Source organism: Mobula hypostoma, chromosome 26 (assembly GCF_963921235.1).
Source record: "Mobula hypostoma chromosome 26, sMobHyp1.1, whole genome shotgun sequence".
Taxonomy (NCBI): domain Eukaryota; kingdom Metazoa; phylum Chordata; class Chondrichthyes; order Myliobatiformes; family Myliobatidae; genus Mobula; species Mobula hypostoma.
This window is the reverse complement of record NC_086122.1, coordinates 18631180-18646935: the sequence shown is the minus strand read 5'-3', so window position 1 is coordinate 18646935 and position 15756 is coordinate 18631180. Positions and strand designations below refer to the sequence as shown.

General features: G+C 41.9%; 1 protein-coding gene across 1 annotated transcript in view; it reads right to left on the bottom strand.

The window, feature by feature from the left end:
* csmd2 (CUB and Sushi multiple domains 2) overlaps positions 1 to 15756 on the bottom strand; it is a 2031293-nt gene that overhangs the window by 1404336 nt on the left and 611201 nt on the right. The window lies entirely within an intron of this gene.

Sequence of the window (15756 nt, the reverse complement as noted above, 5' to 3'; positions counted from 1 at the left end):
ATTAACCTTCAAGGTAATGATCCAAGAAATATCAAAATAACACATGAAGAGGATTAGTTTCTTCCATTATGACAAAACTATGTATGTATTCCTTATAAATTACTTCCAAATTTCAGCATGAATAACAACCAACAGTAATCTCACTGCAAACAGATACTAGAAATCCAAGCAACGCACACAAAATGCTGGAGGAACTCAGCAGGTCAGGCAGCATCAATGGAAATGAGTAAACAGTCGACGCTTCGGGCCAAAACCTGCCAAAGGGTTTCAGCCCAAAATGTCCTTGCTACTCTTTACCTTGTAATCCTACTGATTTGTTTGCCAATTACAACAAGAAGGATTAATATTTTTGATGATCATTAAAAAAAAACTCTTATTTCTTCATTGTCTTATGATGTAAATGACTCTTTTACCCACTGAGCCTGTGATAGCTCTCAGAGCAATCCTAATTCCCTCCTGGAAACCCCAGTATTCTCTTTAAGTTCCAGAGCATCAATATCTCAGAGGTTCCATCCTGGGCCGAAAATATTGATGCAATCACAAGAAAGGCACACCTGATTAGGTGTTCGAGGAGGCTTAGTATGCCACCAAAGACAAGCAAATTTCTGACTGCTAGCATCACCGCCTGGCTAGGAGGTTGCAATGCACAGGATCAAAAGACACCTGAGAGGGTTGTAGGCTTATCTAGCTCCATCATGGGCAGCCTCCCTGACATCGAGGTCATCTTGAAAAGGCAGTTCCTCAAGAAAGTGGAATCTGTCATTTAGGGCCTGCTCTCTTCTCGTTACATCCAACATCATACAGAAACCTGAAGACTCACACTCAACATTTTCGGAACAGCTGCTTCCCATTTGCCATCAGATTTCTGAATGGTCCACGAACACTACCTTGCTCTTCCTCTATGGCACTATTTATTTCATGTTATTGTACCTTCTAGTTATATTCGTTTTAATGTGTTGCACTGTACAGTTGCCACAAAACAACAAATTTCAAGACATAGGTCAGTGATAGTAAAACTGATCCAGGTTGTTTCTCAGATGCCCAACAAATCCATCTTGAACCACTTACTCTAGAGTTAACTTACAATTGCCAATTAACCTACCAATCAGCACATTGCTGAGCCGCATAAAGACCCTTGATAAATATGCAAACTGTACACAGACGGCACTACGGATCAGCGTGGAACATATACTATGCTGCCCTGGACTATAATATGCTTGATGCATGTAATGGTCAGATGGTTTGCAGAGGGCTGTCAATAAATGTTTGGATTATTTAAGAACTGGGAACGTCACGTCGAACTGAAGCTGTGAGCTGCTTCAACTAAATTAACCACTGGGGTGTTTCTGAGCCTTTGCAAACAAATGGAGCAGAACAGATTTTGTAAATATGGCAGCGCTCAAGCAAATTCATTATTCAATGTCTATTTGTTCAGATTGCCAAGAATTAAAATAGCAGAAGGGAGACTGTGACCCCCTTTACCCACTGCCACCCCTTGCAAGCCAGATGATTTTATTGGGTACTTTCTTGAAGTAACTAATTGCAAAGAGTAGAAAAAACTTTAAATGACACAAAGGCCACACTGTAAAACTGCAGATAATTTGAAGGATGGCTTGGGAATAACCTTGTAAAGTGCTCATGATAATAATGAAACCCTTACTTGCTCAGAGACCTTTATGGGGAACACTGACTCCCCATATATTTGCACACAATACAAATAATTACCAAGATGTTTGAGTGTTTGAGTGGGTCATTCCTGAAGTCCAGAATGTACCATCATGAGTACATCCTTCTCCACCACAAAAAGTATTGAGTAAGGCAATGCCTCAAGTAGGAATATCTATATATATAAAGGCATCCGTTAGTCTTGCGAGACCATGGATCTGCACCTGGAAAGTCTTCACACTCCAGGGCGCAGGCCTGGGCAAGGTTGTATGGAAGACCAGCAGTTGCCCATGCTTCAAGTCACCCCTCTCCACGCCACTGATGTTGTCCAAGGGAAGGGCATGAGGACCCATACAGCTTGACACCAGTGTCGTCACACAGCAATGTGTCATTAAGTGCCTTGCTCAAAGACATAACACGTTGCCTCAGCTGGGGCTCGAACTCATGACTTTCAGATCGCTAGTCGAATGCCTTAACCACTTGGCCACGTGCCCACAGTAGGAATGTCTATCATCAGAGAATCCCATTATCCAGCCATACCATTTTCTTGCAACAATCATATGCTCATTCATTGTAATTGATAGGCATCAACCTTGATGCTTATATATGAATGCTTCCATGGGAAATTGGGAACAGAGGGTTAGGGTAAAGATGTGCTGAGGTTCACTGTTTTCAGCCTGTGGAAAGGGTTAGCAGCTTTAAATTCTTGGGTGTTAACAAATCAGATTACCTGCCCTGGACTTAGCACATAAATGCTATTCCAAGGAAGATGTGGCAACATTTCCATTTCCTTGGAAAGCTAAGGAGGCTGAACATGACATGGAACACTCAAACAAACTCCGTGAGATATACTGTTGAAAATAGCCAGACTAGTTGCACATAGATCTGGTACAGTTATTCAAAATGTCTAGGACCACAGTGAGCTCAGTTCCATTCATCATGGGAACATCCCTCTGCACTATCCAAAGTATCTGATGAGGCACTGCCTCAAGGAGGAATGTCTATCATCAGAGATTCTCACCATTCAGCCATGCCATTTTCCTGCACCAGTCAATTTCTGGTTGACTGCAAGTGACTAGTTGTGTTCCCCAGAGGTCAGAGTTAGGAGCGCTTCTTTTCATGTCATATGGTCTATGATATGGATGATGTAATTAATGGCTTTATGACCAAGTTTGAAGATAATACAAAAATAGGTGGATGGCCAGGAAGTATTGAGAAAGAAGGGAGTCTGCAGGAGGACTTAGATTAGGAAAATGGCCAAGGAAATGGCAGATGAAATGTAGCATAGGGAAATGTATGGCTGTGCATTTTAGTAAAAGGGATAAAGATGCAGACAATTTTTTAAATGGGGATAAAATTCAAAAATCAGGGATGCAAAGGAGTTTGGGAGTCCTTGAGCAGGATTCTCTAAAGGCTGACTTGTAGGTTGAATCAGTGGTCAGGAAGGCAAATACAATATTAGCATTCATTTCGAGAGGACGAGAATATAAAAGCAAGGATGTAATGCTGAGGCTTTATGAGACTTTATAAGGCATTAGCTACATCGCACTAGGAGCACTGTGAGCAGTTTTGTGCCCCTTATCTGAGCAAAGGGATTCTGGCATTAGAGAGGATACAGAGAAGGATTAAGAGAATGACTCCAGGAATGAAAGAGTTAATATATGAGGAACTTTTGATCTCTCTGCGCCTGTAAACACCGGAGTTTAGAAGAATGAGAGAGGATCTTATTAAAACCTATTGAATATTGAAAGGCCTAGATACAGTGGATGTGGAGGGAGTCTCTGACCAGAGGACACAGCTTCACAATAAAAGTATGGCCATTTGGAACAACATGTCCTTGTGCATATGACAATAAACTTGATTTTGATTTTGATTTATGTTTCATCTACATGGGAATTTCTATATCTGAACTTCTCACAAGTACTATGGCTCCATTCTGAAAGTCCCCGGGTGATGTTCCCTCTAATTTGTAATGACCAGTATGTGCAAAAATCTTGTCTCATGCATTTTTTTTTGCCCATTGACAACAACATGTGCGCACTGCATTTTATATATAGAGGTGTTCATTTTAACAGCTAGCAAAATACTGTCAATAAGAACTTAGATCTCCTCTGGATTTGATCATTTTCACTCTCACTCATCTGCACTCTCACAAAACACACATAGCAGGCTTCTACCGGGGAATGAAGGATTTTCTTGCCAGAGCTTTTGCACACCATCTATATGTGATTTGCTTGCTAGACGATGTTTTTAAAATCAAGTTTACAAGCATCACTCCACTTCTTCCCACTTGCAAATTCTCCAGCAATTTTTGCATCTTGCCAATACACGCAGGTAACACGCAACTATTGTACATGTATAATTCTCATAGCTGCACGTTCCTGACCTCATGAGCTCTCGATGTAGCTGGTTGTACTGTTTCATTAAACCATTCTGCTTGCATCTGACACCCTTTGCTTCTTTGGAATTCAACACAGTGAATCAATAACATCTTTAATAAAAAAAACTATATAAATAAGCCAGTCCTAAAATCTGCAGACAAATCATCACAAGCTCCACATTGTCAACACTGTCCGCATCAGAATCCGGAAAAGAAATGAGATTGTGTATGATTGTGAAATATACTTAACATGCCAATGAGGTAGAGGGTGACAACCTTTTGTGTGCAATTTAAATTCCTTTGTGCACGAGTAGCAAAAGGTGTGTGTGCACGTTCATGTCTAGAACAAGGATTGTTGTTGGCAACTTGTGAAAAGTAGAATCAACAGTCAGGGTGAAGGCTTAACATGGTCAGGGGAGAAAGGCTTGGTGATCAGTGGAGGTGTACATGGGATTGCTTGGCATACAAGGTGTGATGGTAGGCTTGGCTATTGGTAGTTAGTGACAAATGGGTGATTTGGCTCAGACTAGTGGATCAGTGGGTGGGCAGACACTGGAATGGAAATTCGGAGACTGATGGGGATCCATTGTTTTCAAAGGGACTTACGATTGACTGGTGGCAAGGGCCTGCCTTCAATCTCTTCAGTCAGCTCCTCAAAAGCAGGTCCAAGTGGCACTGTGAAAATCTGCTTCTGTGTAAACACCCTGCCGATGGTGCTACTCACCCACGGCTGGCTGAATGATGGCAGCAGAAGGCAGGTTGATGTTGCACACTGATAAGAACACCGCTGCACTGCTCTGGGATAGGCCTATGGAGGACCTCCCTTAAAGATCATGAATTTCATGCAATTTGCCCAGTCCTCCATTTTCAATGATGTTTTCAATGACGCTGAAAATGGAATACATGGTGCAATGCAATTCAATTTCCAGCCCATTGTTTCTCAAATGATCTTAAATAACATCAAATGAAAAACCCTTTCATTGATTTTGTGTGCGGTTTAATATCATTTTAGAAATGTACGTTCTATATTTGAAATAAACCCTGCAATCCACTGCGGTGCTGAAACATACTTGTAACTTACCACAGAAGTACTTATTTAGCACCATTGGAAAAACAAAGCAACAACACTTCCCTGCTATGTGTTCATTCTAATTTATTCTGGAGCAGAAATGAATTCAACCATAGAAAACAGAGCAGGATATTTATGACGCAATTTCATAATCAGATTTCAAGATGCCATTTCATTGGATCTTCAGTGAATCCTGAAACACCTGGACAGTGAAGATGCATACATCAGGCTTATCTTCATTGACTCAACATTCGATAATATCATGCCCTCAAAACTAATCAATAAGCTTCAAGATGAAGGCCTCATTAGCTCCTAGTATAACCAGATCCTCAATTTCCTCATTTGCAGACCATAGTCAGTTCGGTCTGGCAACAAAACCTCCTCCATAATCTCCATCAGCACAGGTGCACCACAGGTCTGTGTGTTTAATTCCCTGCTCTACTCACTTTATACTTATGACTGGGAGGCTAAGCACAACTCCAATGCCATATTTAAGTTTGCCAACGACATCACTGATGTAAGCTAAATCAAAGGTGGTGACAAATCAGTATATAGGAGGGAGGCCACCACAGCAACCTCTCACTCAATGTCAGCAAGACCAAAGAGATGCTTATTGACTTCAGGAGGAGTCCATGAGCCATTCCTCGTTGGGGGATCAGAGGTGGAGAGGGTCAGCAACTTTAAATTCCTCAAAGACACCACTGTCTAAAATGGTGCTGAGAGAAGATGATCTTGGAATAGGATTGAAGGATGAGATGGCATTTTCCTGCTCCCAATTGTTACGCTCCTCTGAGTTCTTGCTGTCAGGTAAACCTCGATTATGTGGGATTTGTGTGGGTTGGAACAACTGGAGAGGCTGGAGTGGCAAATTCAGTGTTAAGCCTTGTTGTATTTCAAGGCTCCAGTCTCACTTTCTAGTTCCAAGGGTAAGAGTGCCAGAAAAATTGGAAACATGCTGACTTAAAAGTGCTTCTGACCATGACAGCTGGAGGTAGCAAATGAAAAAGGTTAAATCTTCTGTTAAAGTCAGTCAATCAGTGAAACCTTATTTCATTGCTCTTTCTTCAGCTGCCAGCCAGAGAATTGAAATGGCTCGGGAACTTTAGAAGGAGAAACTGGGTGAGAGACAAAAATATGTTCTCACTGAACCTGGAAAGGGATCAAATGTCTTCAGGCCTGTCACTCTCTGTTGATTGCTGAAAATCAGCATCATTTTGCTAGTATTTGGTCTGACTTCAAAATTTAGCAGAAAGGACAAGAGCAATTTTTTCTAGCTCACTTCAGGAAGGCTGCAAAAAGATGTAAATCCGATAGTGATGGCCACACTGGGATCTCATCCTGTCATTATCATATGAGTGTTCCCCTTGGAGTACAGTTTACCAAGATTGTTCATGCGCATACTTTTATTGTTTTGATTTGCCTTCTGTCACATATTATTCCTGACTGTTGCAATATATCTCTGAATTTAATTTGTGAACATAAACTTCAAAGATAACATTATGAGAATTATTACAAATGCAGCTCAGGAGTTAAAATGGAACAATGCATTGGGAACATTATGTGGAATTGTCTTGCATGTATTTGAGTCATTCCAGGGCACATGGAAAATTATGCAGCAACCTTGGCACACTTTCGGCATCCAATCAGCATTAACTACTTGGTTGCTTGCCTCATCCTCAAGGTACAAGTTCATGAGCAACATCCACCAATGTGGAGACATTAAAGATCTACAAACACTGCTGCCATTGACTTTGTGACAACACCTCTGACTTTGTCTGAATTTTGCCTGACCAGTGTTTCCTTGCCCATAGTGAGAATGGAACTCTATCCTCCTCTTTTTCATTAACCATGACTTACTGAGCTACGCCAAAACAGTGGGGAGTGTGCATTCACTCATGATCAATCATTAGTTTCTGAGAGTTTCTAACTCTCTGAGATTACTCCAACAGAGCAGCTTCAATTTAATATAACCTACCATGCTCTCACCAGCAAACCATAACTTCAAGTCACACACAGAGACTAACAACTGCAGCACCAGAGGTGACAACCAAGAAATTATGGTCATTCGAGGCAGAGGTGTGCTTGCAGGACTGCTTTGAAACAGCGAACTGGACAATTTTCATGGATTCATCATCGAGTCTGAATGAATATGCCACACTTGTCATCCACACTGGCTTAATCATGACCTGTGTGGATGAATGTGTGCTTTTGAGAACATACCAGACATTAAATAGGCATCCGTTAGTCTCATGAGACCATGGATTTGCACCTTGGAATGTTTCCAGGGCGCAGGCTTGGGCAAGGTTGTATGTAAGACCGGCAGTTGCCCATGCTGCAAGTCTCCCCTCTCCACGACACCGATGTTGTCCAAGGGAAGGGCACTAGGGCTGATACAGCTTGGCACCGGTGTCAGCGCAGAGCAATGTGTGGTTAAGTGCCTTGCTCAAGGTCACAACACTCTGCCTCAGCTGAGGCTCGAACCAGCGACCTTCAGATCACTAGACCGACGTGTTAACCACTTGGCCACGCGCCAACACATACCAGACATACACAGATCAAAAGTCATGGATGAACCAAGATATTCATAGTCTACTGAGGGCCAGATCTGTGGCATTCAAAACCGGTGATTCAGAACTATACAAGAAGTCTAGGTGCAACCTACAGAAGCCTATTTTAGGGGTGTAAAACTAATTCCATTTGAGGTTGGAGACAGAATCTATTCTAGCATGTGAGTTCTAACAGGGTCTGCAGGCCATTACTTCCTACAAACAGAACCTAACATCACAAACAACGGTGATGTGTCACTCCCAGATGAGCTCAATGCCTTTTATGCAAGCTTTGAAAGGGAGAATAAAACTACACCTGTGTGAATTCCTGCAGGACCCTGCGACCCTGTGACCTCTGTCTTGGAGGCCGACGTCAGAACATCTTTCAAGATGTCAGGCTCTGATGGTGTGCCTAGTGAGAGGTTCTCAAAACCTGTGCCAAACAACTGACAGGAGTGTTCAAGGACACATTCAGTCTCACTGCTGCAGTTGGAGGTTCACACCTATTTCGAAAGGGAAACAATCGTACTGGCGCACAAGAGCAGAGTGAGCTGCCTTACAAATATCACCCAGAGGCACTCTCTTCTACTGTAATGAAGTGCTTTGAGAGTTTGAATTGAATTGACTTTATTACTTACATCCTTCATATACATGAGGAGTAAAAATCTTTACGTTACGTCTCCGCTCAAATGTGCAATGTGAAATTATAGTAATTTATCATAAATATTATGTACAACAGGATAGTCAATATAACATAGAAATACAGTTGTATCAGTATGAATTAATCAGTCTGATGGCCTGGGGGAAGAAGCTGTCCCAGAGCCTGTTGGTCCTGGCTTTTATGCTGCAGTACCGTTTCCTAGATGGTAGCAGCTGGAACAGTTTGTGGTGGGGTGACTCGGGTCTCGTTGGGCCCTTTTTACGCACCTGTCTTTGTAAATGTCCTAAACAGTGTGAAGTTCACAACTACAGATGTGCTGGGCTGTCCGCACAGCTCTCTGCAGAGTCTTGTGATTGAGGGAAATACAGTGCCCATTCCAGGCAGTAATGCAGCCAGTCAGGATGCTCTCAATCATGCCGCTACAGAAATTTCTTAGAATTTGGGGGCCATACCAAACTTCAATCGTCTGAGGTGAAAGAGCTGAAACACCACTTCAGATCCTCGGTGATGTTTATGCTGAGGAACTTAAAGCTGTTCATCTTCCCAACCCCAGATCCATTAATGTCTATAGGGGTGAGCCTGTCTCCATTCCTCCTGTAGTCCACAACCAGCTCCTTTGATTTTGTGACTGGGTGATGACTTCCTCTCTGTAAGCTGCCTCATTATTATTAGAGATTAGGCCAATTTTGTGTAGTGTCATCAGCAAATTTAATTATCAGATTGGAGCTGTGGGTGGCGACACAGTCATGGGAATACAGAGAGTAAAGGAGTGGGCTTGGTACAGAGCCTGAGGGACACCTGTGTTGAGGGTCAGAGGAGCAGAGGTGAGGGAGCCCATTCTTACCACCTGGTGGCACGGTTTGGTCGTGTTTAGAATCAACTTCTGTCCAAGCAAGCACCTGGACCTGTTACAATTTGCCTACGGTGGATGCCATCTCACTGGCTCTCCACTTGGGCTTGGATCACCTGGACAATAACAATACCTACGTCAGGCTGCTGTTTATTGACCACAGCTCATTGTCCATCACAATCAACTCTAACCAACAAGTTCTACAACCTGGGTCTCCGTACCTCTCTCTGCAACTGAATTCTTGTCTTCCTCACCAGGACACACAGACATTGTGGATTAGAAATAACATCTCCCCCTCATTGACAATCAATACAGGCACACCTCAAGGATGTATACTGAACCCACTACTCTACTCTCTCTACATCCACAATTGTATGGTCAAGCACAGCTCAAATGCCATCTATAAATTTGCTGATTACACCCAACTATTTTTGGCAGAATTTCAGATGGTGATGAGGAGGCATACGGGGGTAAGATAAGTCAGCTGTTTCGGTGGTGTCACAGCAACAACCATGCACTCAACGTCAATAAGACCAAGGAATTGATTGTGGACTTTAGGAAGGGGAAGTTGAGGAAACAAACACCAATTCTCATCTAAGGATCAGATGTAGAAAGGGAAAGCAGTTTCAAGTTCCTGGATGTCAGCATCTCTGGGGCCCTATCCTGAGTCCAATAAATTGATGCAATTGTGAAGAAGGAACGACAGCAGCTAAATTTCATTAAGAGTTTGAAGAGAAAAGACATTCACAAATTTCTACAGATGTACTGTGGAGAGCATTCTAACTGGCTACATCACCGTCTGGTATGGAGGGGCCACTGCACAGGATTGGAAACAGCTGCAGAAAATTGTAAACTCTGCCAGCTCCATCATGGGCACGTCAAAGGGTGATGCCTCATAAAGGTGGTATAAAGGTGGTGTCCATCATTATGGATGCCCATCAGCCAGGATGTTCCCTCTTCTCATTGCCACCATCAAGGAGGAAGTACAGGAGCCTGAAGACACACATTCAACATGTCAGGAACAGCTTCTTCCCCTCCATGAAGGGATACTGTCACAAAACAACAAATTTCATGACAAATGCCAGTGATAAGAAATCTGATTCTGTTTCACATTTTGCTTCTTTCACAAGCCTACCACATGCATTGCACCACATGCATCACTCCAACTGAAGGAGACAGTGCATTACCAGTTCCAAAAGTGGCACACAAGCAAAAGTTAAACTGGTTATTAGTTGAGCAACAATCACGATGGCCAGATACAGAGCCAACAAGATTGTGGTAGACCCAAAACCCCCCGAGCACACTATTGCTCTGTTGATTTGTGACAGTATTCCTTCATGCCCTGACTAATCGAGGATCTATTAACGTCTGACTTGACCAATAACTTGGCCTCAACAGCCACCAGTAGCAATCTAATGATTCCTATTTCGGTTCCATTGGATCCAATGTCCTAGGATTGTTCAACACTGAGGATACCTCAGCTATCTGGCTTTCAGTTAATTAGTGAGTTTGCTGAGGCTCATTGTCAAGTGACAATTGGTGATAGACCACAAGATGGCCGGCTTCTCTTGGTGCTTTGTGAGCAAAGCAATGCCACGTGGCCTGTACACTTGCCATTACCAGTCAGACAGCCACACTATGGCAAGGTGGCCCATCAGAAAATCATGCCACCTTGGCCCAGCCCAGCTCAAGATCCTCCTGAGACATCTACCTCATTACATGTTAATAATTTTCTACCAGCCGATCTGCAGCCATCTGGGGAACATGGGATAAATGAATAGGTACATGAAATGTCAGCACTATGGGAAAGCACTAAGGTGGCTGTGAGTACATTCCTCTGACTGACCTGATTGGCATTTCATCATCAATTTTGGTCATTTTGACTGCCATAACTTAGTGAAAGCTTAAGGAGAAACAATAGTTCAAAGATAAATAATCTTTCATTATGTTTGTACAACGGTGCTATGAGCCAGCTTTGGCATGGCCAGCATTTATCAGAAACCCATAACTGCCCTGAAGGAGGTGATGAGAAGCCACCTCTTCAACCACAACAATCATTATGGTAAAACTGTTCCACGGTGAGATACAACTGGAAGCTTCACCAATGGCAACAATGAAAGGAAGTAGATTTACTGTATTTCCAAGTACTACACCAAGGACGCTAGCTGGTAATAGTGCTCCCATGTGCTCTCTGCCTATCATTTGAAAGACGGTATATACTGCTGGCATGATGCACTATTGGTGGAGGAAGAGTATGCCGAAGGACATGAACAGGACTCTAATCTGGCAAGCTGCTTTGGTAAATTGGTAAATTAGTTCATTATTGTCACGTGCAGTGAAAAAATTGTGTGGGATACCGTCCATACAGATCATTTCATTAGAACAGCGCTGTCATGAACATTGCAGGCCTCTGCGGCTTGCAATACAATGCTGGGCTTCTGTGTTTCTCCAGCACCTGTATTTACTAATTGTTAAAGCCATTAAGCCCAGGAGCTTTCGGTTTAATCTTGTCAAGTTAATTGTGACTGGCAAATGTTTCCCGTATTCTATGATTACTTAAAGGAGATCTTAGTTAGTACTGTAGTAAAGTTGCTGAATTGGAGGGAAGTTGGCGACGAGAGAGGACCAGTGGAGTGAGTTCGAGATGGAGGATGGAGGGAAAGAGGAATAGAGCGGAAAGAGTAAGAAAAGAAAACAGAAGTTTGAGATATCGAACTCTGAGGAGTCAGGGGATGATCAAGATAGGATGGCAAAACAATGGAAAGAAGATGAGATTAAAGCAATTATAAAACTGAGCGAAGTCTTTTGGTGACTGGAACCCGATTCATTCCACAAAGACAATCAACAAACTTATAGGCGAGGTCAAAAGAGCAAAAATTTTATGAAATGGATCGCTATTAGTGATTTGCCGGGATAGTGCTCAGCAAGGTAAAGTGATAAGATTAAATAAAACAGACGGCAAGAAAGTACAATGCTCCATACCCCACAACAGAAAGTGGACTAGAGGAGTTATTTCAGGGATACCAACAAAAGTTACTATGGACAAGATTAAACAGAACATAAAGGGAGCAAAAATTATTGAGGCCAAACGTTTAAAAGCTACAAGAAATGGAAAGAAGTGTGATAGTTTATCGGTTATGATTAACTTTGATGAAGAGAGATTGCCGTCTAAAGTTTATTTAGGAAATATGTGTTATGAGGTCAGAATATATATACCACCGCCTTTAAGATGCTTTAAATGCCAGAAATTCGGGCATATTGCGGCGGTCTGCAGAGGGAAACAAAGATGTGGGAGATGTGCTAGAGAACATGAATATGGGAAATGTGAAGCGGGAGCTAGGCTGAAATGCTGTAATTGTGGCAAGGAACACAGTGCAGCTTACTGAGGGTGCATTAATAGTAAGAAAGAAGCTGAGATACAACATGTGAAAGTAACTCAAGGAATGAGTTATGCGGAGGCAGTAAAAGCATTTGCTGGAAAGGAGAAGGCTGTCAAGCAAACAAATACAGGGAATAATAAACCGGTGAACTGTGAGGGCTGTAATATGATAAATTAAGGTACGCTAATAATGAGTAGAAAGGATTTCATACTGTTTATGGTAGACGCAATTAACTGTTCAGAGCAAACTGAAATAAGAACTAAAAAAATTAAAATTATAGTGAAGTCTGCAGAAAAATGTCTTGGTATTACAGGGCTTAGGTGGGAAGCAGTCAAAGAAACGCTGAATGGAGGATCAAACAGTTTACAAGCAGGAGAGGCGGGATATTAATGGCAGTATATATATATATATATATACATACATATACATATTACAAGGGAATGCAAGGAGTCTTATTGCAAATGGTCAAGAATTTACAAAATATGTATCAGAACTTAAGGAAAAACTTCAGATTTTATGTTTACAAGAAACATGGTTGAAACCCAGGGTAAATGTGCAGAGCTCCAACAACAAATAGAAGTACTCAAAAAGAACAACTGAGAGTTGGAAAAGAGATTGGATGAAACAGTACTGCATTTAAAGGAGACGGTTTCTGAAAAGGATGCTTGTTGTCAAAAATTCAGTGACTTGGAAAACAGATTAAAAAATGGAGGAAATTATTCCAAAGTTATAAAAGGAAAAAGGAATTGTTGCAAAGTGAGTTATTTACATTCAGATTATTAAAAGAAAACATGGTAACAAATTTAAAAGTTAAGCATGCGATAATTAATATTCTTAAATAAGAAGATTTTAGTCTTACAAATGATGCAGATGAAATCAATGTAATTGAAGTGATGCAATTACTTGAAAACCATGTGATTAAAGATTAGGGAGAACAGCAATTTGCGGCACTACTCTCTAATGAGCACATACAGCATTTGCAAGAGGAATTCCAATTACAGAGTGAAACAAATAGAGATATGCACATTGAATTAGGCTGGAAAGAGATTGAAAATGGAGGAACTTATTATAAAATTACAAAAGGAAAAGGTATTGTGGTAAAGTGAATTATCTACATTCAGGTTACAAAATGAAAACATGGAAGCAAATGAAGAAGAACTTCAAGATCTCAGTAAACAACGAGAGAAAAGAAAAACTTGGAAATAGCAGATAGACTCGAAAAACAGCAATTTTAAATGTTAAGCATGCGAAAATTAATATTCTTGAACAAGAAGCTTCGTTTTACAAATAATGCAGATGAAATTAATAATGCAATTACTTGAAATCCATGTGACAAAAATTAGGGAAGAAAACCAGTCTGCGGCACTGCTATCTAATGAGTGTACACAGCACTCGCCAAAGGAATTGCAATTACAGAGTGATGTAAATAGAGATCTGCAGGCTGAACTAGATTGTTTAAAGCAGAGTACTCCAGGATGTATTTGGTTGAAGATGGAAGCCTAGCAGGTGGCGGTAGTGCACCTTAAAGCTGGTTTGCCAACCGCCATTAAACAAGAAGAAGTCGTCGTCCTGTAGTGGAGTGCTTTTGTGTTTGTGGGGAATAGTTTGTCTCATGCTATAAGACCGCTTGTGCCTCTGACACTCTGTTGGTATGCCTATGTCTAGCCTCTCGTTTCTGTCTCTTCATGAGGATTTGCAGTTTTTCCGCTCCTAGGTCAAGTCATTGCCAGCACTCACCATGACAGGGTCTTGCTGTCCTACACTCCTGGGTTGAGCTATTACTCACTGTGACAGAGTCTTCCTTCCTCTGCACTTCGATCCAGTCCTGTGAGCGACCACTGTGACACAGCGTATTTAGATAGTATGAGGTAAAAACAATAACAGAATGCAGAATTACAGAGAAAGTGCATTGCAGGTAGACAATAAGGTCCAGGCCAAATGAGATAGATTATGTGATCAGGAGTTCACTTCATTGTACTAGAGGACGGTTTGATAATCTCATAATTGTGGTACATCCTTGAGGCTAGTGGTACATGCTTTCAGGCTTTTGGATTTTCTTTCCAATAGGAGAGGGGAGAAGAGAGAACATTGATGCAGGTTGCTTTACTGTGGCAGTGAGAAGTATAGACAGAGTTTATGGAGGGGAGTGCTGGGTTTTGTGATGTGCTGAACTATGTCCAAGCTTTCTCTGCTGTTTTTTTTTGGCTACAGGTAGAGCAATTGACATGCCAATCTGTGATACTTCCGGATAGAGGCCAGGCTGCTATTGTGGGAGCTGTATAAATCCAGGTAAGTGCTGAGAGTTCCATCACACACCTGATGTCTTGCTCACAATGGAAAGGCTTTAGGGAACTTGGAGCTATGCCACTTTTTATAAAATGCGTAGCCTCTCATATGCTCCTGCGGGCACAACAGTTATGTGTCTGTTCTACTCGAGTTTCTGAGATAGGTGAGTCCCTGCAAGCTGATGGTGAGGAATGCTGCTAAACACTAATGGGAATAGGTGTACACTCTTATCTCACTGGAGACAGAAACTTCCATTTGTCATTTATCAGCTTAAATCTGAGTGTTGTCTGGGTTTGCTGTGTGGAACTGCAGACATGCATTCTCAGAGGGATTCTAATCTCTCTTCACCAAAACATCAGTGCTGGTAATCTTTCCCTGAATGCTCAATCAGAAAGGAGCTTCCTCCTCCATCAATTACTCACTCATGGCCGGAAAATGCCAAGGTTCTATAACAAGAGGGACTGCAATTATGAGCTCAGGCATGAAACTTCACTCCTGTACTGTGTAGTAATGTGCCCCCAAAATTAACCTGACTGCAGAAATGTTGATGAAGGACTCTAATTGTCTGCCTCATTACATTGTATGTGTCAACATGGTTTTCATTACAAGTATTTTCCCCTTGCACACCGTCAGCTGCGAGATTGGATAATTCCAAATGAAACGGATTCAGTGTCTGAGTCAGTTTGGATTGGTTACACTGCTGCAGAGATCTGAGTCATACACTGGCCTGAAATCTCCAACATTTCATTCGATTACATGGTGATTAGAAATATCTAGAAGGCACTGTTATCTGTGCCAATGCTTTTACGTTGTACGCTCATCAAAATGACAGCTGTGTGACTGAAGGCTGTCAAGAACTGAAAATGAATGGGGGACTGGGAGTCTTAGGATCATTTCCCAGGAGATATTTGCAAGCATT